Genomic DNA, 24,514 nt, shown 5'->3' with positions numbered 1-24,514 from the left:
GACAACCATGCAGTATAAAGTAAGGAGCACAGGTCACCGTTGGTAACAGCTTGCATCTATTAGGACTGTTGTGCTTGGGACTTGCGACGCCTATTCAGAGCCCCTTCAGCGTGGAGGCGACCAAACAAATTCTATTGTCCCCTCCTAATCCCAGATTTCAACAAAGAAAAGACCCATTCTTCAACTGTTTTAGTCTTGAAAATTTCGGAAATGGCATTTCGGAACAAAATTGGGAAAGTGGATCAGAAAGACAAATAAAAACTTTCTAAAACACGACTGAATGATGACCAAGAGTAGGAACACAAGTAAAATGTCTTCTTAAATTCATGATCAGGATTTTGATTTATGATTATATTAAAGTATTACCAAAAAGGTTGTGGCTGCTCAATACCACAAAACCCAGAACCCAGATGTCTCAAAGTGCTTTAGAGTTAATGGACTATGTTTAAAGTGTGGTTACTGTTACATGTAGGAAAAACAAGAGCCACATTGCACACAGTGAACTACAAACAGCAATGTGGCAATGACAGGATAATCTGTTTAAGTGATGTTGATTGAAGGATAAATAGTGGCCAGGGAATACACAGCCTTGATGTTCTTTGCAATAGTGCCATAGAATTTTCTACATCCACTTGAGAGGGCAGCCAGGGCATCTCCTCCTAAAGGCAGCACCTGCCCAACAGCATTGCACTGGAGTATCCACCTTAATGTTTATGCTCAAGTTCTGAAATGGGACTTGAACCCGCAACTTTCTGAGTTAAAAGTTGAAAGTAAGACTCACCTGTGCACAGTAACAAATAAAAACAGGAAATGCTGAAATAACTCAACAGGTCTGGCAGCATCTGTGGGAAGAGAAGCAGAGTCAACATTTTGAGTCTTTATGATTTTCTCAGAGCACAATAATACCCGACTTCTGTGCGAGTCACCCATCTGATTCTCAGGGCAATAAAACAGGTATGAAACCTTCTCCAGAAGCAATGTCACACAAGTCTCAGGTGCTTTAGGCAGTCTGTACGATCACTTGGGTGCTTTGCAAGCTCATTCATTCAATTAAGTGGCATTGTCCAGTGTGATATTAGAAATACATTATGATTTGTCCACAATTTTAATAAAGGCATTCATTTAAAATAATTATTTTGTGAAGCCTTAATTATAATAATTGACAGCACAAATATATATCAATACATTTATATGCCAATATTGTATTGTTCAGTTTCACTCTAAGTCTTCTAAATGTTAAAGCGAACACTTCTACCCACTCCTAATGGTCTTCACATTTACAGAGTTCCATTCTTACTGACCTCAGTGTGTTACACAATTGGTGGAAAACCTTGATCTACTAACTCTGCATGACGCTCCACTGATATTGCTATGAGGCTGGTATCTGCAGCACAACGACAAGCTTACTTTCACATTTCAGCATGAATGTATGTGCATACAAGTCTTGCATCAAACTCACAGTCATCACATTTCAGATATATACGCAAATGCAGACTTGATGGTCTGTTTCTGTGCTGTGATTTTTTATAATTAGCCAAAAGTAAGGTATGTGCATTATGGAAAATCATATCCCAAATTTCAAACAAAGCTTTTTTTTCTGAACATAATTGTCACTTTAAATGGTAAATTGGCCAAGAAAGAGAATATTTTTGAAAATTTCCCTTATGTTGAATACGTGGTATGGTTTGGAATTTTTATAATCCTGAATATTAGTGAACTGATGCAATTGTATGGCATCTGCATCATTAATCTGTAATTTCCCTTCGCGTTGCACTGCACACCTACACATTTACATGAATCACCATAAAATTGTTAAAACACTAATTTCAGAGGCAGGCGTGAATAGTGCATGTTTAACTGTGTTGGTAGCAGATGTAATGCCAGCTTTTAGGAATTAACACCATTAGAAATCAACTTGTGTCATGATCCCTCTACAAACAAGTACCAGAGTGGTAATTCTGTTATCATTTTCAGATATGACACAAGTATTTGTGGGGAAAGATGGCATATAATTATGACAGCAAGATCTTCCAGCCCCCACTTGTCCTAATTCTGTTATCAGTAAAATGAATCCTAGGCATATATATGATAATGTTTCTGGTTTGTAGCCCCTAAGTCTGTCAAGCACTGTTTACCATATGACTTCCATGTATAAAGAAATCCTGCGTCCATCATTACTTACATTGTATTCTCTATACATGGCCAAATTCAGTCCTAAACAAAGTGGTTTTGTCTAGTTATTTACATGTATGCTGGATTAATCTCAGAGTGTCTTTATTTATATATTACCTATGCCACCAGTTTCCTTCTGATGATATTCAGAAATAGTCCTGCCACTAATTGTTTTGCTAATATGTGCAACACCCACAAACTATGCTAACAATGGAAAAGGAAAGAAATCACAGATAGAAAAAGATCAGTACCATTTGGGAAACATTCAGATAGAAAGAGAAATAGAAATGCTAAAAAATGTATGCATTGAGACTGACAATATTATATATTTAATTTAGAAACAACATGAAGTAGGCAACAAAGCTTAGAAACAGAATATGGAACTAGATGCCAAGTTGCCATACAAGTTGGCAATATAAAATAGGGAAGAGAGAGAGAGGGAGATTAGGTTGTAGTTTTGGATGAAGTTCCAAGGAGGTCATGTTCACACATGTGCCACTTCATGTTAATAAACCTAACTTTAGTTAGTCATGCCAAGGGCAACATTATGAGTTTCTGGCTGAGCGCAATAGAAACTAAGAAGGAGAAAATAACTTCAATAGCTTGGACACCAGTGGCTGAAATATAATGGTGCCAAATGTAATTTTTAAGTCATGTATTTGTTCATGGGATGTGCGCATCACTGACTAGCATTTATTGCTCAGCCCTAATTGTCCTTGAGAAGGTGGTGGAGAGCTGCCTTCTTTAACCACTGCAGTCCATTGGTGTAGGAACACCCACTGTGCTGTTAGGAAGGGAGGTTTAGGATTGTGACACAACAACAACAATGGAACGGCAACATATTTCCAAATCGGGATGTGGGTGACTCGGAGGGGAACTTTCATGTTGTCGTGCTCTCATGCATCTGTTGCCCTTGCCCTTCTAGGTTCCAGATGTCTTGTGTTTGAAACTTGGAGTTAAAGGGAAAATTGTGCATTTTGACACAATAATAAGTGATATACCAATGGAATAGAATTAAACTGGGAAGCGTGAGGAAGGGAACTTTGGATAGTAATGTACTATCATAGTCAATCTGGGAAGACAATTTTTAAAAGATCATAAAAGCACTAGATGCACGTTACCTTAACAGTGGAATGCAATTCTACAAAGATCATTTTAGGGACAATCGTACCAAAAAAAATTCAAAGTCCAGGATGGGTGGGAAAACGGGAGAGTTTCCACCTGATTTTGGGCAAGTTTTGTGTCTATACAATGCACTGATGGAAAGACATGCAATATTCAGAGACTTGGTTCTCATTATCATTATAATTATGCTCAATGGATGCAAGAGTCAGTAAAATCAATATAAATTAACATTGGTTGCTTTCAATGAAGTATGTACGGTCCTCATCACCTATTGAACATTAGGGCAGCAAGTATTTGAAAAATTTTATTTATTAGTCAAAAGTAAGGCTTACATTAACACTGCAATGAAGTTACTGTGAAATTCCCCTGGTCACCACACTCTGGGTCAGTGCACCTAACTAGCACATCTTTCAGACGTGGGAGGAAACTGGAGCACCTGAAGGAAACCCATGCTGACACGGGAAGGATGTGTAAACTCCACACAGACAGTAACCCAAGCCAGGAATCGAACCTAAGTCCCTGGCACTGTGAGGCAGCAGTGCTAACCACTGTGCCACTCTTCATTTAGCATAACAAACACATGATGCTCTCAGTTTCTTGCACATCAAAATTAATGATCTGTACAAAGGCATGCACAAGCCCTGAAAGGGTGCAGAGAAAAGAAACAGTGATCACTCTGGATGGTGGAGGATGGGTTGTGAGAAAACTCAATCTCTACAGGTTGAAGAGAAGACAATTCAATTCTTCAGAAATTATATAGCTTAGCTAACTTGGGTCCAGATTATCATTACCACATAAATTCCCTCTCTTTGTGTAGCATTCTTTATTGTCTGAGAGTTGCTAATCATGGTTGCTTGATATCACAATGAGGCAATGAGAAGAGGTCCATCCCAAGAACTACCTCAGCTAGTACAGAGACTAAACCCACACCACTGGTGTTATTAAGTGCATGCTCCAACCAACTGAGCTAACCAGCCTCCTCAAAGTAAACTGGCAGGATCAAAAGCTGTACCTGAAATAAATTTGAAAGAACAGAATTTCTTTACACATAAGATAATTGTCTGGAGTAAGTGATCAGACTGTGTGCAAGGGAAACATTATTGAGTGTGAATGGCTTGAAGATTTGAGAACTAATTTCAGAATGTTCTACTGCTGGGACTGAGCTTTACTGTTGACAGGAATACTTAAAGTTTTTGGCATACCATTTGTTTAGACAGTAAAATTACACTGGAGGTGATGGCTTAGTGGTATTATCGCTAGACTGTGAATCCAGAAACTTGGCTAATGTTCTGGGGACCCGGGTTCGAATCCCACCATGGCAGCTGGTGGAATTTGAAATCAATAAAAAATATCTGGAATTAAGAATCTATTGATGACTGTGAAACCATTGTCAATTGTCAGGAAAAACCCATCTGGTTCACTAATGCCCTTTAGGGAAGCAAATCTGCCGTCCTTACCTGGTCTGGCCTACATATGACTCCAGAGCCACAACAAAGTGGTTGACTCTCAACTGCCCTCCATGGGCAACTAGGGATGGGCAGTTAAATGCTGTCCAGCCAGCGACGCCCATGTCCTACGAATGAATGAAAAAAATATAGATTGCATGCTCACTTCGATATTCAAAGAGGAGCAGAATCTTTATATAGAGGCAGATTCAGTGGGCATATTAGTGAAATTTATGCCACCGTGATAACCATTACAGCACTGATCGGCTTCCAAAGTGACACAAATAATAATAAATATAATTTATGAAAATAAATGCCTCAATATTTAGATGCTAGGAATAAGTTTAAAAATGCAAATTAAATACAAGGATTGAAAAGGTTCCATAGCTGAGAAAACGAAACTCAAGTAACCTACAAGCATCTGGGCCCAAGACTAGATCACAGGGCACAATGGTACAGGTTCTGGCTCTTTCTAACACGAGTTAATATATATAATTTTCTGAGACTGCGAGGATCCATAGGTATCTTATTGACAAATTGTGCAAATAAGCTCCCTTATATCTTTTTCTGTTGGTTTAATATTTTATGTTTAGAATGTTTGTACACAATGAGTTTCAAGAAGACTGGAGTTTTGATTTGAAGTATGTTTGCAGCCATTATCCTCAGCACTGCAGAGATCTTGCAGAAAGAAAACGGGTAGCTTGCTGTGATTGTCAGAACAGGCTTGAGGAGCTAAATGCCTTGCCTCTGCTCTTGTGTTCCTAATATACTTCCCTGGCAGGTGAGGCACCATGTCAAGACTGCCCATGCCTAAAATCATCTCCACTATGTTGCAGTGGTTAGCTGCTTGATGAAAAGCAGTTACCTCTACGTGAGCAAGAAGCATTTATGGAGAATCATCCAAAGGGCACTTTATTACCCTTCCTCATGAGTGATAATTTGGCAGATGTCACAAAGCCCTTTTCTTGCCCACTTTCTTCACTATGGAGGCAAGAAATGTGTTTCAGAAAAGAGAAATGAAAGGAAAAGGGAAGAACATTGCTTTTATTGTGACAGTGAGACTGCTTTTAAAAAGCAGTCTCACTGTCACAATAAAATACACAATGTTATTACAAATTCCACAGCATCACATGGCAGTTGCTCCTTGGACAACACCTTCCAGGCCGTGATCTCGACAACCTAGAAGGACAAGGGCAGCAGATGCATGGGAACAAGTTCTCCTCCAGGTTCTCCTCTGAGCCAAACACCATCTTGACTTGGAACTATATCGTTGTTCCTTCACCCTCACTGGGTCAAAATCCTCGAACTCCCTTCCTAACAGCACTGTGGCTGTACCTACACCACATGAGCTGCAACTATTCAAGAAGGTGACTCACCACCACCTTCTCAAGGGCAATTAGGGATGGGCAATAAATACTGGGCGAGCCTGCAACACCCACATCCTGTGAAACAATAAAAATAAATCTAGCCACATTGAAAGAGCTGTGCAATATATAAGAACATTTAATATATCTTCAATTTTGTTTTAGGATCCCTTTATACGTGGATTAGTAATGCGAAGACATATTAATTTATGTTTGTTAAGATTTGGCGTAAGTGTAAGCTTTTTTGTTTGAATGTCACCAATTGATGACAGAAGTTAATAGTTAATAACATATGACTAGTCACTGATTTGGGGCAGTTAGTTTGCAGAGATATGAGAAAAGTTAGACTACCACTTTCACAGCATCAAGTAACAGTGTCTCAAAAATTTGATGGAGCTTTTTGAAGGGGTAACCAAGAAGGTAGATGAAGGCAGTGCAGTTGATGTTATTTACATGGACTTTAGCAAGGCTTTGACAAGGTACCACAAGGTAGATTGTTGCATAAGGTTAAATCTCATGGGATCCAGGGTGAGGTAACTAATTGGATACAAGATTGGCTTGATGACAGAAGACAGAGGGTAGTTGTAGAGGGTTGTTTTGCAAACAGGAGGACTGTGACCAGCGGTGTGCCTCAGGGATCGGTGCTGGGTACACTGTTATTTATATTAATGATTTGGATGAGAATATAGGAGGCATGTTTAGTAAGTTTGCAGATGTCACCAAGATTGGTGGCATAGTGGACAGTGAAAAAGGTTATCTAGGATTGCAACGGGATCTTGATCAATTGGGCCAGTGTGCCAATGAATGGCAGATGGAGTTTAATTTAGATAAATGTGAGGTGATGCATTTTTGTAAAATGAATCAGGGCAGGACTTACTCAGTTAATGGTAGGGTATTGGGGAGAGTTACAGAACAAAAAGATCTAGGAGTACAGGTTCATAGCTCCTTGAAAGTGGAGTCACAGGTGGATAGGATGGTGAAGAAGGCATTCGGCATGCTTGGTTTCATTGGTCAGAACATTGAATACAGGAGTTGGGATGTCTTGTTGAAATTGTACAAGACATTGGTAAGGCCACACTTGGAATACTGTGCACAGTTCTAGTCACCCTATTATAGAAAGGATATTATTAAACTAGAAAGTGTGTAGAAAAGATTTACTAGGGTGCTACGGAGCTTGATGGTTTGAATTGTAAAGAGAGGCTGGATAGACTGGAATAGACTGGGGCGGCACGGTAGCACAGTGGTTAGCACTGCTGCTTCACAGCTCCAGGGACCAGGGTTCGAATCCCGGCTCGGGTCACTGTCTGTGTGGAGTTTGCACATTCTCCCCGTGTCTGCATGGGTTTCCTCCGGGTGCTCCGGTTTCCTCCCACAGTCCAAAGATGTGCGGGTTAGGTTGATTGGTCATTCTAAATTGCCCCTTAGTGTCCCGGGATGCATAGGTTAGAGGGATTAGCGGGTAAATATGTAGGGATATGGGGGTAGGGCCTGGGTGGGATTGTGGTCAGTGCAGACTCGATGGGCCGAATGGCCTCTTTCTGCGCTGTAGGATTCTATCTTCTATCTTCTAATTATTTTCTCTGGAGCGTAGGAGGCTTAGGGGTGATCTTATAGAAGTCTATAAAATAATGAGGGGTATATATAAGGCAGATAGCCAACATCTGTTCCCAAAGGTAGGGGAGTTTGAAACTAGAGGGCATTGGTTTAAGGTGAGAGGGGAGAGATACAAAAAGGTCCAGGGGGCAATTTTTTCACTCAGAGGGTGGTGAGTGTCTGGAATGAGCTGCTAGAGGCAGTAGTAGAAGCGGGTACAATTTTGTCTTTTAAAAAATATTCAGACAGTTATATGGGTAAGATGGGTAAAGAGGGATATGGGCCAAATGCGGGCAATTGGGCCTTGCTTAGTGGTAAAAAGCTGGGCAGAATGGACAAGTTGGGCCAAAAGGGCCTGTTTCCATGCTGTAAACCTCAATGAATCGATGAGTATATTTTGGATGTCAGGGTTCCCATGCATTAAGCCAAGGGAAATGCATCTTTGAAATAGGAAGATTCACATAACCTGGCTGGTGCATAACTAAGTTTTAGAATTGTCCATTAGTTCATTGAACCTCATGTGAACTTCCAGAACATTGAATGGAATGTTTTTTAAGTTAGGGTATCCCACAACTCAATGAGCATCAAGCATTATCATTGCCAGAAAATCTCCATTGCAACTGCACTTGGACGATGTTCAGAATCAGCATGTGTTTTAACAAAGATGTGCCAACTTTGCATAACAGCTGGCAGATACTACTCTCAAGCTGCTTGCTACAATGGGTGGGAAGCATAGCTAAGTCTAATTCTGTCCTCACCCAGAATCCAGTTATGTGTGCCTTGCAGCCAGGGCCAGTTGGATAATGATGAAGATCAGAAACTACAATCAATTCTTGAGCTTGGGAAAAGGTAAGGTCAAGGTAAGTATGACCCCAATTAAGATTAGTAAACTTATGATGAGAAATGGGACCCATATCCTTTTGGTTTATGTGATGCTATATCTCATTTTGCAGAAGTGACTAGCCACTGAGCTCACATGAACGTGCTGTCTTCGATTCTAAGTGCTGTCTGGTGAATAAACATGTCGAGAACCATATTTGCCTGCGTAGCAAGGTGAAAGTATGAAATCTTTAGTGGTATTCTGACTGTTGAGGTGCTTTGAAATGCTGGCAATACGTAACTGATCAATGTCAATCCTTGGCTTGGATTTTGGGGTCATTGCCAAAAGTACTGCACAATTCAGCTCTTAATTGAATAAACTAATATTTAAAATGTTTTTAAGAGTCTAATGCTTTGAAATTACGTTTTTTCAAATTTTAGCATGTGCATACTTAATGTGTTCATTTTCAACCAACTGATGCCCCTGTTAAAATAGAGAATAAAGGAACTGCATGCTAAAGCAGTCATTGTGTAATAATTTAACCAGCCAAAGGATTTTCACAATTTGAAACATATTACAACAGTTAATGGACATAATTTTCATGTGGAAATGTGTTCAATCTGTGGACTAGTGGTTTAATAGCATATTGATAGCCAATTGCTACATTGAGATTAATAACCTAAACATAAATAGATGTGATTTATTTTAATGAATACCAGTGCACACATTTGAATACAATTATAAAGGTTAGAGCTGAATTGAAGGATTAAGCTGGTAGTATGAGACCGGAGAATGAAATTCAAGTCGCTAAAAAAAATAATTTGGTGTGTGGCATTACGTGACAGGCTTTTCTCCAATCCAAGCTCCTCTCCTGTTCCACAATCTTCATGGATATACTCGTGTATATATATTTTAAAATCATTATAAGCATGATATACTATTGATTGTCTTGCAAAAGGGTGTTGTGCTCGAGGGAATTATAATATTTTTAATGTGAAAATTACACCATAATGACAGGTGTATGTGGAATTATCATGAAGGAATACACTATCCCATGTGATATTAGAGCAGTGAATTCATGTTATTTAAGTGGGTAACCAATGAATTTTCATACGCCCCAAAGAATATATTCATTTCCTTTGTAACTTGGAAGAGTTGTATGCTACATTCAGTTTCCTTAATCAAATATAGTTATTTTGTTTGATCAGTCTGACATATGCTACTAATCAATGCAAAATACTGTCTGTGTCCTTTTTATACTCAAACTAAGCTATCCGAGAAAGTCACCTTTCTTTGTCAGTGCTATTTGTTCTATGTGGTGCTCTGCAGAACAAGTATGCTGCAGATTAGTGTAAATTCCAGATGGTCTCTGATAGATGTGAAAGGCATAAATCTGGAATGATGCAACATCTGTACTTTACATATCAGTAAAAGAATGTGTGGGATCTCTGTGAGTCAAATGGCAAAAGATCATTTGAATTTAACGTGGCTTATTAATCCTTAAAGTTGTGCTGATTGTTAATTGATGTGTGTACTACTTTTGTTTTTATTGGTCCAAAATAGAACAATAGTTTATGCTGATAGAGCGGCACAGTGGCACAGTAGTTGGCACTGATGCCTCACAGCACCAGGGATCCGGGTTCAATTCTGGCTTGGGTCACTGTCTGTGTGAGTTTGCATATTCTCCCCATGTCTGTGTGCGTTTCCTCCGGGTGCTCCGGATTCCTCCCACAGTCCAAAGATGTGCAGATTACGCAGATTGGCCAAATTAAACTGCCCCTTTATGTCAGGGAGAGGAGCAGGGTAAATATGTGGGGTGACTGGGATAGGACCTGGGTGGGATTATTGTTGATGCAGGCTCGATGGGCTGAATGGCCTCTTTCTGCACTGTAGGGATTCTATGATTCTATGAATTAAAAGTGTAGCCACGTTGCATTAATTTGTGGGATGTGTGACATGAACTGATGGATATTAAGACACTTCGTACATTTGTCCAGGTGGTTTAGTGTGTTTAAATGTCACGTCGTCACATAGTCAAGAATACTTCCATTTGTGCCATCTTAACTTATGGCTTATAGTAAGATAAGCCATCCAATGAGATATTTGAAATTGTTCAAATTTACTTTATTAACTTTATTAATGCAAGGGAATGTATGCTAATAAATATAATATGCACAAATAGCAATAAATCACAGATTTAGTGCAAAATCACTGATTAAATATAACAAGATTTTCTGCAGCTGAACAGTTTGTTTTGATGGAACTATTTGTTAAAAGTGAAGCTTTTTCTGATAGAAGCCATTATCCCAGATATAGAAGGTCTCAAAAAAGTGAGCAAATTTGTGAATGAAGTCGATAAAAGTTTCTCAAATTCCAAGAAGTGCAAAGCATTACATATCATGCACCTAAAGTTAGTAGATAAACAATTACATTTGATTCCAACAAACAATGGACGGGATTTTACAGCCCTTTCCGCTGATGATATATTCTGGTCCCACCAAAGGCGATCCCCAGTGGCGGGATCTTGCCCACCAAAGGGGCGGGCGAGCCACACAAAACACCATAGACTTTGGCAGAATCATCCACACCTGGCGACGGCAGAGGCAGCTCACCATTGGCCACCCGAAAATACGCCGCAGTGGGGGTGGAAAATCCCGGCCGTTGGCTAATATGTAGCCAAAACAGATTAGGAGTACCATCTTTTTCTTGTTTAGACAGATGATCTGCATTCATCCAGATCTGGCACATCCAAACCAAAGGCGATAGCACTCAAAATGTCAAATGATCAGCCATAGGAACCAAGGGATCAGAGCTTAAATTGGGCAATGAGGGATAGAATGAGACTCTTCAATTTCACTGGTTTATTCACAGGGCTTTACCTGGAGTATGACTCAAAGTTAAAGGATCTGCAAGAACATAATATTGTTGGGTCAAATTTCTGCAACTCTCTCCCGAACAGCACTGTGGGTATACCTACACCACATTGACTGTGGCTATTCAAGATGGTAGCAATTAGAGATGGGCAATACATGCTGGCCTAGCCAGCAACATTACATCCCATAAAACCAATATATAAAAAAATGCCAGGGGCATGTCAACAAGACATGGTGGCGGATGCTGGCTGTTCAATAGCCTGACCGTAACTTCAAAACTTGTATCAAGCCACTAACAGTGTTCATGCCAATTTGCTGATGCACAGTAACAGTCACCCTGCACAGCTGTTTGATTCAACACTGTTTTACTCAATGGGCTGCAATTTCCTAGTCCTGCAGATGGTTTTGGGGACAGTACTGGGAGCAAAGTTGAAGGTTCTTCCTTTGAGGTGGCTCTCAAACCTGATCCTCGAAGCAGTGTTGTAGGAATTGGATCTGATTGGTAATAGCTGCACACCTGACTGCAGCGGTTAACTTTTTAGGCCAACTCAGTGCCCATGTGGAATCATGTTGGTGATGCTGCCAGGATCTTGTCAGTGGAAAATGAGTTCCTTGTAGAGGCTGAATCCCAGCCTTTGCCTGGAGCTAGTCTCCATGTAGTAGATCAGTGAGGTGTGCATCAGAGCCAGCAGCCTGGCTTTAATGCCTATAGTGTCTTTTTATAAATTTATTTTTCAAATCCATATTTTATATGTGATTCAAAAGGTGGGATTATCCGGCTACGCACGCTCAAAAAAGGAAATTCCCACTTGAGCTCAACAGAGCTTTGAATGGTTTGCCAAATGTTCTGTCATGCCTGTTATGATTCCCGCTGCAGGTGAGATGGGAGCATTTTGGCCAAGGTTTCGAACAGATTGGATGTCAGTTTTGACTTTGTGCTGGTGTTGTTTTCTTCTGAGCCATGGGTTTAAGCCCCAACCCAGACTTTGTGAACATCATATAGGCCAGCACTCCAGTGCAGTTCTGAAGGAATACTGCACTGCCAGACATGTTGCCTTTTGGCTGGAATCCTTCCTGCTCTCTCAGGCAGTCATAGAGGATTCACCACTGTTCAAAGAAGAACTTATGATTTTCTTAGTATCCGAGACATTGGGTGGGATTTTCTGGCCGTTCCCACCAGTGGGATCTTCCGGTCCTCCCATCACGAGTTCCCTGGCGGCAAAGAATGCGAACAACAGGAAATCAGTGAGAGAAGCCATGACAGGCCACCTCCATCATCATAAAACACGTCACTAGGGGTCATGCTGAGAGGAGTGAGTTAGAACAAAGGGGTTGGTTTCAAGAGATCAGGGGGCAAGAGGGGGCTTGATGGGATGGTGCCTCCGATGCACCTAGGGGATCTTTGCCTCACACCAGCCCATGCCATGGAGAAAATACTGCCAGGGGCAGGATGAGGGCCTTAAGTCAATATTAATTTGCCACTTAAAGACCTCAATGGACCTAAGGGCAGATAGGACAACTGATACCTCCCCCACCAACCTCCCTTAAAGTCCTGGACAGGTCAGGAGGGAGCAGGTCGGGAAGCCCAGCCCCTGCGTTTTACATTCCCCACACACCTTCAAACCCACTGGTCAGGGAGAGTAAAACGCAGGCCAAGATTTTTCAGAAACAAGAAGAGATTATCCTGTCCACCAAGCCTTTGCAGCTCCTTCAGATAACAGCCTCACCAGCTCATCTTTTCACTAACTCATTCATAAAAAATGATATGCGCCTCAATGGCCTTCTCTATTACATTACTCCATTTTCACCCACGGTCCCTGATTTGTAGCTTGTGTTCCTTGCCAGTTTGGCCATTTGCCATTTGGTGAGGCCAGGCAAACTCTGCACTGGAGAAAAAACATTCTGTATTTCTGTGTTCCATATATTTGTTCAAAGTCTCTCTAACAGTTCACACACACTTTTTAAAACATTCATTTTCAAAAAGAAAACAATTAAAAATAAATCATAATTTAAAATCTCTTTCTACAACTTTACATTTATCTCATCATTAAATAGACAATGAAAGGAGACTTTGCTGTGATAAAACACAAGCATTTTTGGTTCGCACCTTGTCAAAATATTCCTTTACTGCAATTTGTTTTATTACAGCAAGTGTATATTTATGTATCTGTTCACGATTCTATTCTGTTACAGCTGACAAACACCTGAAACAGTGCGAGGAGGAATAAAAACTTGCTGATGTACATCTGCTACAGATTATAACAAAATGGTGGAACTTCAAAATGTCTAATTTGAAGTAAAATAGTAGAGTCTTTCACTCTGGGATTTGACATAAAATGCTTCATATTTCTAAGTGGACCTTTCAGACAGAGAGAGCATAACAACTGGATTACAGTGAGAGAAGACGTTACTGTGCCAGGTCACCTTGGGTACTATTTGGACACTTCTTACACACCTTGTCCAAGTCTTCCTGCTTCATGGGTGGCATGATGGCACAGTGGCTGGCAGTACTGCCTCACAGCGCCAGAAACACAGCTTCAATTCCGGCCTCAGGTGATTGTGTGGAGCTTGCACATTCTCCCCGTGTCTGCCTGGGTTTCCTCCAGGTGCCCGGTGTCCTACTCGAAAGATGCACGGATTAGGTTGATTGGCCATGCTAAAATACAGAGATAGAACCCGGGTGGGATTGTTGTCGGTGCAGGCTTGATAGGCCAAATGGCCTCCTCGTGTACTGTAGTGATTCTATGAATCGCGTCATATGGGATCATCATATTGCTTTGAATATGATACTGCCACAGTACAAACAGATGTTGTTTACATTGCTATTACCAGGAAGTTGTCACTGAATGCTAAATAAAAATGTGTTTCAATAAAGGAATGAAAACAGAAAGTGCTGGAAATACGCTGGAGCTCTGCCGCTTCTGTGGAGAAAGAAACAGAGTTAATCAAATATGACTCTTTTTCACAAATGCTGCCAGACCTGCTGATATTTTTGGCAACTACAGCTTTGAATACATATTTTCATAGAACCCCTACAGTATAGAAGGAGGCTATTCAGCCCAATAAGCCTGCACCGACAACGGTCCCACCCAGGCCCTTTCCCCGTAACCCTACGTATTTACTCTGCAAATCCCCCTGACAATAAGGAACAATTTATCATGGCCAGTTCACCTAACCTGCACATCTTTGGACTGTGGAAGGAATCCGGAGCACCCGGAGGAAATCCCACGCAGACACAGGGAGAATGTGCAAGCTCCACACAGACAGTGACCCAAGGTCGGAATTGAACCCAGGCCCCTGGGGCTGAGAGGCAGTGGTGCTACCCACTGTGCCACAAAACCGCCAGCGCCCATGGTATTTTGAGTTTATGTACCATCGATAATCTGGTTAACCTTTAATGGAGATTAATCTGCAAGAGATTTTTCTAGAGAGGATGTCATACTCTGTTGTTTCAGACATTTTCATCAAACAAGGGCATTGCAGTGAGGGTGTGATCAGTTGCATTCCTCGCATATGTCTTCATAATGATGATATGTAACACCTGAGAGAGTAACCAGTACAGTATCTTTTCTGTGTCAGGATTAATGCAGGAAACATCTGTTCACATTTCCATTCTGTTCAAGTTCACAGACAGAAAAGTGCTAGAAAATGTTTTTAAAAACCTGCTGAAGTAGCATCTGCTAAAGAACAGAAGTAGGTGCTGAATGAGGAGTAAAATGGTAAAGAATCCTTCATACATTAAAGTCTGGGCGTGGTGCGAAACGCTTCATCTTTCTGTCGTGATCTGTGCTAATCCACTTTTTGATGAAGTAACAAAGAAGGTTATTGAAGGGAAATCAGTGAATTTGAAGAAAGTGTTTGACAAAGTGTCACATAAAAGGCTGGTTCACAAAATTGAGGCTGATGGAATAGGATGAGCTCACGGAAAAGGATGGTGTTGTTGTTCAGGCCAGAAACTCCAAAATGTTTTATGAAGCCCGCCTGGATCATAAGTTTTGCATCTTGAATTTGGCTAGGATAAGCATGATATGTTTCACCTCAGGTATGATTCAAATAACCCACTAGGGAGCTTTTATCAAACAAAGTGTATTTAAGAATCTCGGCAACATGTATGGAAAAAAAAATAGCAATAACTTTTATCAATTACAAACAAAACAAAACAACCATAATAATGTATAACCCATAACAAATATATCTGAGATGTTCCAATCAAAACCAAACTCCCTTTAGACAAAACCCTTTTCACAGGTTTAACACAGCAAAGACTAATGCTCACACAATACTGGAACTGAGTCCTTTGGATGAATGCTGCAGTCCCCTCAGAACAGTTTGAAATCAGAAAAGCTTCCCAGACCAGCAAGGAGAGACTCTGTCAAGCCACCAACAGCAGATTTTCTGCTATAGGAAGGCAAGAAGCCTTGCTTTCAGCTAACCAGCAGAACTTACAAAACCCAGAGAGAGAGGGGGAGACTGCTTTCAGTCTGATGCCCACCCCCTTCTAAACTAAATACTGCTGCTAGCCAAAAATTGAACATGAAACCTTGAATTCCCTGGGAAGGAAAAAAAACTGACCAGAACCCATGACCTTCCTCCTAACAATGCAGAATAAAAATAAACAAAGCCCCGTCTAAGAAACAATAAAAGGATGTCTCCAGACAAGCTGGCAACCATGACATCCGATAAGGCTGTGAGCATGATTTTAAAAATAAATCTCTTAAAGGTACACTAACATTAAAATAGTCAGACTCACCTTGGATAATAGAGCAGGTTATGGTCAGTATGATGGGAAGTATGAACCATAGAATCATAGAATCCCTACATTGCAGATGGAGGCCATTCGGCCCATTGGGTCTGCACTGACAAAAATCCCATCCACGCGCTATCCCTGTAATTCCATATATTTACCCTGCTCATCCCCCTGATACTAATGGCCAATTTATCATGTCCAATCCATCTAATCTGCACATCTTTGGACTGTGAGTGGAAACCTGAGCACCTGTCGAAAACCCACGCAGACAGCGGGAGAACATGCAAACTCCACACAGTCACCCAAGGCCGGAATTGAACCCGGATCCCTGGCACTGTGAGGCAGCAGTGCTAATCATTATGCCACCATGTGGCCAAAGTAAACAGTGGTGTCCCAAGGATCAATGTTAGGATCATTCTCTTCTTGATATCCATAACTTACTTGGACATTGGAATTGAGAACAATATTTCAAATGTTGTCAATGATACCAAACTTGGAGGTTTGGCAGACAAGAAGGATGATATGAATCAATTTTAATAGAAAAAACATAGGCTTGGAGAACGGACAGATATGTGCAGATTAAATTGAATATAAACATCTAAGTTAACTTTGGCAGAAAGGATTGGGAGCGGCAACAAAGGCTTGATGACATACCTCGAAAGTATGTCCAGCTACAGAGGAACCTGGAGATTCATGTGTATGGATCTTTGATAGTGGTAGCACATATTGCAAGCATAGTTCTTTGATTTCATAAGTAGGAATATAAGTACAAAAGCTGGGAAATTAAGCCAAATTTTTATAAAGCTCCAGTTTGACCCCAACTCGAGTATTGTGCTCAGTTCTGAGAACATACAGAGGAGGTTTACCAGATTGGTTCCAGGAATGAGGAGATTTAGTCGGAGAGTTAGGTTGGAGGAGCTAACGATTTTCTTCTTGGAGCAAACAAAATTGAGGAGTGAATAGGGTGGCACAGTGGGTAGCACTGCTGCCTCACAGAACCAGGGACTTGGGTTCAATTCCCGGCTTGGGTCACTGTCCGTGCAGAGTTTGCACGTTCTGCCCGTGTCTGCGTATGTTTCCGTCGGGTGCTCCAGTTTCCTCCCACAGTCCAAAGGTGTGCAGATTAGATGGATTTACATGATAAATTGCACCTTAGTGTCAGGGGGACTAGCAGGGTAAATACATGGGGTTCAGGGGAAAGGGCATGGGTGGGGTTGTTGTCAGTGCAGGCCCGATGGACCAAATGGCCTCTTTCTGCACTGTAAGGATTCTATGATTTTAGAGATGTGTACAAGATTATGACAGTCTTAGATAAGACAGCCAAAAAATGCTATTGGCTAATTGCGTAAGAAGCAGATTTAAGGTCTTGGGCAAGTAATATAAGGCAATGTGAGAAAGAACATTTTTACACAATGAATGGTAATGACCTGACCTGCTGCTAATGAGGCTGGTGGAAGAGGAAAATAAAGTTGGATAGAAATGTGGGAAGTAACCTTGCTGGTCTATGGAGCTAGAATGGAGGGTTGGGATTGATTAGATTATTTACAAATAACCAGCATGGATTCAAGGGGTCAAATGGCCTCTTTCTAACGACTCCACAACTAACGGAAAGAACGCAGCAACTGGAGTACAATGATCTATGGTGGGGAGAGTGGCCAATTAGAATTACAAACAAGTCACTTGAAAGGCATCAAGGTTTATTCCATGACATGTAAATATCTGAGACTGGCAGATATTTTCTGGAAGAAAACAATGCTGACGCTTGTGCTGAAACGTGCAAAGTCCTGACATAGCAGGAAACATTAAGTGGGTGCCTTCAACAAGACACTCACACAGGCAGACACATGGGTGGGATTTTCCAGCCCTTCCTGTTGGCGGGATCTTCTAATCCTGCCAAAGTCAACCCCGCTGTGGGTTCTCCAGTGGTGGGACGGGTGAGGCATGCAAGTTGCCATTGACTTCAGCGGGATCTCAGCCGTGGGATGTCCCCCCTCCCCCGCCACCGCCGTGGTAGGGGAGGGGGCTGTGTGGGAGGGTGGATGTTGGAGGTGGAAGTGTTAGGAAATTCCAGTCTTATAGTTGCGATAAAATGAAACATGGATAAGTTAAGAAATTTCAGTGCACTCTTTTGCATTCACTTTCATTCTGTTAATATTGCCAGCAAGAACAATCTTAATCCACGCAGTCCATGTTCTGAGAACCTAGTTATGCATTTTTAAGAATTCAAACTAAAGCAAAACAATAACCAAATAGACTAGGAACCAACACACTCACAAAGTATGTCAATCATCAGATCCATTTCAGTCCAAAAATCCTCTTGCCCCCACCAACAAATACAGAGTCATGGAGATATACAGCACGGAATCAGGCCCTTCGATCCATGACGACCCGGTTTACATAAGAACATAAGAAATAGGAGCAGGAGTAGGCCATCTGGCCCTTCGAGCATGCCCACCATTCAACAAGATCATGGCTGATCTGAAGCGAATCAGTTCCACTTACCCGCCTGCTCCCCACATCCCCTAATTCCCTTATCGATCAGAAAACTATCTACCCGTGATTTAAACATATTCAACGAGGAAGCCTCCACCACTTCAATGGGCAGAGAATTCCAGAGATTCACTACCCTCTGAGAGAAGAAGTTCCCCCTCAACTCTGTTCTGAACCGGCCCCCCCTTATTTTGAGGCTGTGCCCTCTAGTTCTGGTTTCCCTTCTAAGTGGAAAGAATCTCTCCACCTCTACCCTATCCAGCCCCTTCATTATCTTATATGTCTCTATAAGATCACCCCTCATCCTTCTAAACTCCAATGAGTACAGACCCAATCTGTTTAATCTCTCCTCATAAGCTACACCCCTCATCTCCGGTATCAACCTGGTGAACCTTCTCTGCACTCCCTCCAAGGCCAATATATCCTTTCGCAAATAAGGGGACCAAAACTGCACACAGTATTCCAGTTGCGGCCTCACCAGTGCCTTGTACAGTTGCAGCAAGACCTCCCTGCTTTTATATTCTATCCCCCTCGCGATAAAGGCCAACATTCCATTCGCCTTCTTGATCACCTGCTGCACCTGCAAACTGAGTTTTGCGATTCGTGCACAAGGACCCCCAGGCCCCTCTGCACAGTCGCACGATGTAATTTTTCTCCATTTAAATAATATTCCAATTTACTATTATTTCTTCCAAAGTGGATAACCTCACATTTGCTAACGTTATATTCCATCTGCCAGATCCTCGCCCAGCCTATCCAAATCTCTCTGCAGACTTTCCGCGTCCTCCACGCAATTCGCTTTCCCACTCACCTTCGTGTCATCAGCAAACTTGAATACCCTAGATTCAGTCCCCTCCTCCAGGTCATCTATGTAAATGGTAAACAATTGAGGCCCCAGCACCGATCCCTGCGGCACGCCACTGGTCACCAACTGCCAACCAGAAAAGCACCCATTTATCCCAACTCTCTGCTTCCTGTTAGATAGCCAATCCCCAATCCACGCCAACACCTTACCCCTAACTCCGTGTACCCCAATCTTCTGCAGCAACCTTTTGTGAGGCACCTTATCGAACGCCTTCTGGAAATCTAAAAACACCACATCCACCGGTTCCCCTCTGTCAACCGCACTAGTGACATCTTCATAAAAGTCCAGTAGATTCGTCAAACTCGACTTTCCCTTCATGAATCCATGCTGCGTCTGCTTGATCGAACCATTCTTATTCAGGTGCTCTGTTATTTCCTCTTTAATAATGGACTCTAGCATCTTCCCAACTACGGACGTTAAGCTAACCGGCCTGTAGTTACCCGCCTTTTGTCTACTTCCTTTTTTAAACAGCGGCGTAACAGTTCCTGTTTTCCAGTCAGCCGGCACTACCCCAGAGTCCAGCGAATTTTGATAAATTACTACTAACGCATCTGCTATTACCTCAGCCATTTCTTTCAGTACCCTGGGATGCATTCCATCCGGGCCCGGGGACTTGTCTACCTTCAGTCCTATTAGTCTACCAAGCACCACCTCCTTAGTAACAGTAATTGTATTAAGGACCTCCCCTCCCACCAACTCTCGATCTCTAATATTCGGCAAACTATTTGTGTCTTCCACCGTGAAGACCGACACAAAGAACTTATTTAAAGTCTCAGCCATTTCCTCGTTTTCCACTATTAAATCCCCCCTCTCATCTTCCAAGGGTCCAACATTCACTCTAGCCACTCTATTCCTTTTTATATACTTGTAAAAACTTTTACTATCATTTTTTATATTTTGAGCTAGTTTAGTTTCATAATCTATCTTTCCTTTCTTAATCGCTTTCTTAGTCGTTCTTTGTTTTTCTTTAAAGCTTTCCCAATCCACTAATTCTCCACTATTTTTGGCCACTCTGTACGCATCTGATTTTATTTTAATACTCTCCTTTATTTCCTTCGTTATCCACGTCCGGTTATCCTTTTTCTTACAGTCCTTCTTTATCACCGGAATATATTTTTGCTGAGTACTTAAAAGATCTCCTTAAAAACCCTCCACTGTTCCTCAGCTGTCCTACCTACCAGTCTGCTCGCCCAGTCTACATTAGCCAATTCCACCCTCATCCTATCGTACTCCTCTCTGTTCAAGCAGAGGACACTGGTTTGGGACCCTACTTTCTCACCCTCCATCTGTATCAGAAATTCCACCATATTATGATCACTCATCCCAAGAGGATCCTTCACAAGAAGATCCTTAATCCTACCTGTCTCATTGCACAGAACCAGATCCAAGATAGCTCGCTCTCTCGTAGGTTCTGTAACATACTGTTCAATGAAACAATCCCGACAGCATTCCAAGAACTCTTCCTCAAGCCCTCCATGTCCAGTTTGAGTCGACCAATCAATATGTAGGTTAAAATCCCCCATGATTATTGCCGTTCCACTTTTGCATGCATCCATTATTTGCTTGTTTATAGCCCTCCCCACCTCTAAGTTATTATTTGGGGGCCTATAGACCACGCCTACCAGTGTCTTTCTCCCCCTACTATTCCTTATCTCCACCCACAACGATTCCACGTTTTGCTCCTTAGAGCCTATGTCGTCTCTCACTACCGTCCTGATATTATCCTTTATTAACAAAGCTACCCCACCTCCTTTTTCTACCTGTCTATCCTTCCTAAATGCCTGATAACCCTGTATATTCAGTTCCCAGTCCCGGTCACCCTGCAACCACGTTTCTGTGATGGACACTAGATCATACTCATTTGTATGGATTTGTGCCATCGACTCATTTACTTTGTTTCGAATGCTTCGTGCATTCAGGCAAAGTGTCTTTACTAAACTGTACTCGTCCCATTTTCCTGTGTTTGGCCCATATCCCTCTAAACCTTTCCCATCCATGTATCTGTCTAAATGTCTTTTAAATGTTGTAATTTTACCCGCTTCTACCGCCTCCTCTGGCAGCTCATTCCATATATGCGCCACCCTCTGTCTGAAAAAGTTGCTCCTCAGGTCCCTTTTAAATCTTCCTTCTCACCGTAAATCTAGGCCGTCTAGTTTTGGACTCCCCTATCCTGGGGAAAAGGCCTTGGCTATTCACCTCATCTATGCCCCTCATGATTTTATAAACCTGTATAAGGTCACCCCTCATCCATCTACGCTCCAGGGAAAAAAAAGTCTCAGCCTATCCAACCTTTCAATCTTACAATTCAAATCTTTCAGTCCCGGTAATATCCTTGTAAATCTTTTTTGCACACCCTTTCCAGTTTAATAACACCCTTCCAATAGCAGGGCAGCATATGTTTTGTTCTCAAATATCCCATATAGAGACAACAAGGAAACTCAGTTGTGTCTTCTCTCTGACACTTCTCCCTATTGCAACTTAGCTTTTGCATCAAATTGTGTATAACATTGGAATATAAATGTTAGTGATTTTGAATTGAACAAGTGAGATGTAAATTTCACATGGAGCATGGTGGCCTCAATCCTCCCTCTCCTCCATATAAAGCATTCATTGATGAATCCCACTGCTGCTATTAAAGTTTTCTGGCAATGCGAAACCTGGCATAAACACAAGCTGCACTTGAAAAGGGATTGACAAATCACAGTGTTCAGCAAATAGCACTTGCGGTATTTTGCCAAAGATAAAAATCCACCCAACGCCTTCTTCATTTCTTTCAAAAAATAAAATACCTTTAAATGATTTTATTCTTTTTATCTGCAGCGGGAGGAAAGACAGGACTTTTATTGCTAAACTTCCACAGAAATGTTGGGACTCATTGAACATGTGGGTTGCCATTATTCAGATACCATGGACCAAATATGAGTGGGAAACCAGTGAGAGTGCGGATGAGCAAAGTTGACGAGATGGAGGTCTTACCAAACTTAACAATCGGTCCTCATTAACATTTTGTAAAGATGCCTGCCTCCCAGCAGTTGGTCAAATTGACATGTTTGCTGGGGAGGTGGAGGAAATATCAGTGACAGGATGCTGCAGCCAGGAACCTTTTTAAAGTGTTAAAATTTATTAATTAGTGTCACAAATAGGCTTGCATTAACATTCAGTGAAAATCCCCTAGTCGCCACACTTCGGCGCTTGTTCAGATACACTGAGGGAGAATTTAGCATGGCCAATGCACCAAACTAGCATGTCTTTCAGACAATGGGAGGAAACTGGAGCACCCGGAGGAAACCCATGCAGACGTGGAGGACGTGCAGACTCCGCACAGACAGTGACCCAAGCCGGCAATTGAACCCGGATCCCTCATGCTGTGAGGCAGCAGTGCCACCCCTATAAGAACCTTTTGGAATGGTTCCAAATGAACATCAAGTGCAGGCAGTGATTGAGAGGCAGGGGTGAGAATGCTGAGGAAGCATCAGTAATCTGGCAAGAGGGCTGGGGAGGTGGGGAAGATGAAAATCGGGTGCTGGGGCAGTCAAAGGCCTCCTTGTGGGTGCTGAGGGGAGCACTAATGCAACCATTTGCCTTAGAGGAGCCAGAAACAACCAGTTTACCTCAGATCAGTTGTCGAGTATCACAAAGCTCAGGCATATCTCTCCCTGTTAATTTTAAGTCATGTACCTGATGACAACATTAGGCCCTGATTTCGGGAGGTTAATTTGGCCGACCTTTTGTGGGAGCCTTACCCAGGCATTTATTCTGCACTTCAAAATTTAAAGTGGAATGTGTGGGGTAGGGTCAGAGTTGGGTTGCCAATCCTGGTATTTTAACTACACCAAACACTGTGAGAGGATACTCAGAGAGTTAAATTTGAAACTTGTATATGCATATAAGATGTATCCAACTAAACATTCAGCACATTTTCTGACTGGAGATACATAGAAGCATAGAAAATAAGAACAGAGGGAGGCCATTCGGCCCATCCAATCTGCTCCACCATTCATTATGATCATGGCTGATTATCCAACTCAAAACTGATCCCACCTTTCCCCGAATCCTTTGATCCCCTTTGCCCGAGTGCTATATCTAACTGCTTCTTGAAAACATACAGTGTTTTGACCTCAGTTACTTCCTGTGGTAGCGAATTCCACAGGCTTACCTCTCTGGGTGAAGAAATTTCTCCTCATCTCTGTCCTAAACGATCTACTCTATATCCTCAAGCTTTCACCCCTGGTGAAACTTTCACCTCCTTCTTGCATTTACCTTGTCTAGTCCTGTTAGAATTTTATAGGTTTCTCTGAGATTCTCCCTCATTCTTCTGAAATCCAGCACATACAATCCTAACTTATTCAATAGCTTTTCATATGTCAGTCCTTTTCTGTTCATATGTCAAACCTTTTCTGCACTTCCTTGAGAGGAAGAACACCCTTCCTCAAATAAGGAGACCAAAACTGCACACAATATTCCAAGTGTGGCCTCACCAAGGCTCCATATAATTGCAGCAAGATATCCCTGCTCCTGCACTCGAATCCTCCCGCTTTGAAAGCCATCATACCATTTACTATTTTTACTGCCTGCTGCACCTGCATACTTAACTTCAGTGACTGGTGTATGAGGATACCCAGGTCTTGATGCACATTTCCCTCTCCTAATTTATGGCCATTTAGATAGTAATCTGCCTTCCCATTTTTTGCTACCAAAGTGAATAACCTCACGTTGATCCAAATTATACTCATCTGCCATTTATATGCCCACTCAACTTGTCCAAATCACACTGAAGAATCTCTATATCTTCACACTCACCCTCTCACCCAATTTTGTGTCATCTGAAAATTTGTAGATATTACACTTAGTTCCCTCATCTAAATCATTAATATATAATGAATAGCAGGGGCCCCAGCACTGATCCCTGCAGTACACCACTAGTCACTGCCTGTGATTTGGAAAAATACCTATTTATTCCCACTCTCTGTTTCCTGTTTGCCAGCCAATTTTTGTATCCATCTCAATACACTAATCCAAC

General features: G+C 41.8%; 1 protein-coding gene and 1 long non-coding RNA gene across 4 annotated transcripts in view; one reads left to right on the top strand and one right to left on the bottom strand.

The window, feature by feature from the left end:
• The window catches only part of LOC144499546 (uncharacterized), a 155,392-nt gene that overhangs the window by 78,246 nt on the left and 52,632 nt on the right, over positions 1-24,514 (bottom strand). The window contains exon 2 of the long non-coding RNA XR_013498861.1: positions 782-842. This is a non-coding gene — a long non-coding RNA (uncharacterized LOC144499546). The remainder of the gene's footprint in view (positions 1-781; positions 843-24,514) is intronic.
• slitrk6 (SLIT and NTRK-like family, member 6) overlaps positions 1-24,514 on the top strand; it is a 37,961-nt gene that overhangs the window by 1,773 nt on the left and 11,674 nt on the right. The window contains exon 2 of one of the 3 annotated variants that reach the window (XM_078221640.1): positions 8,462-8,559. The exons of 1 other annotated variant lie outside the window; for it this stretch is intronic. The gene's annotated coding sequence lies outside the window, so the exon portion shown is untranslated. Of the gene's footprint in view, positions 1-8,461; positions 8,560-14,971; positions 15,112-24,514 lie in introns of all 3 variants that reach the window. One more of the 3 variants, XM_078221641.1, reaches the window with a different exon arrangement.

Source organism: Mustelus asterias, chromosome 10 (genome assembly GCF_964213995.1).
Source record: "Mustelus asterias chromosome 10, sMusAst1.hap1.1, whole genome shotgun sequence".
Classification (NCBI taxonomy): Eukaryota; Metazoa; Chordata; class Chondrichthyes; order Carcharhiniformes; family Triakidae; genus Mustelus; species Mustelus asterias.
The sequence above is the reverse complement of the archived record's forward strand: the minus strand, read 5'-3'. Positions and strand labels throughout refer to the sequence as shown.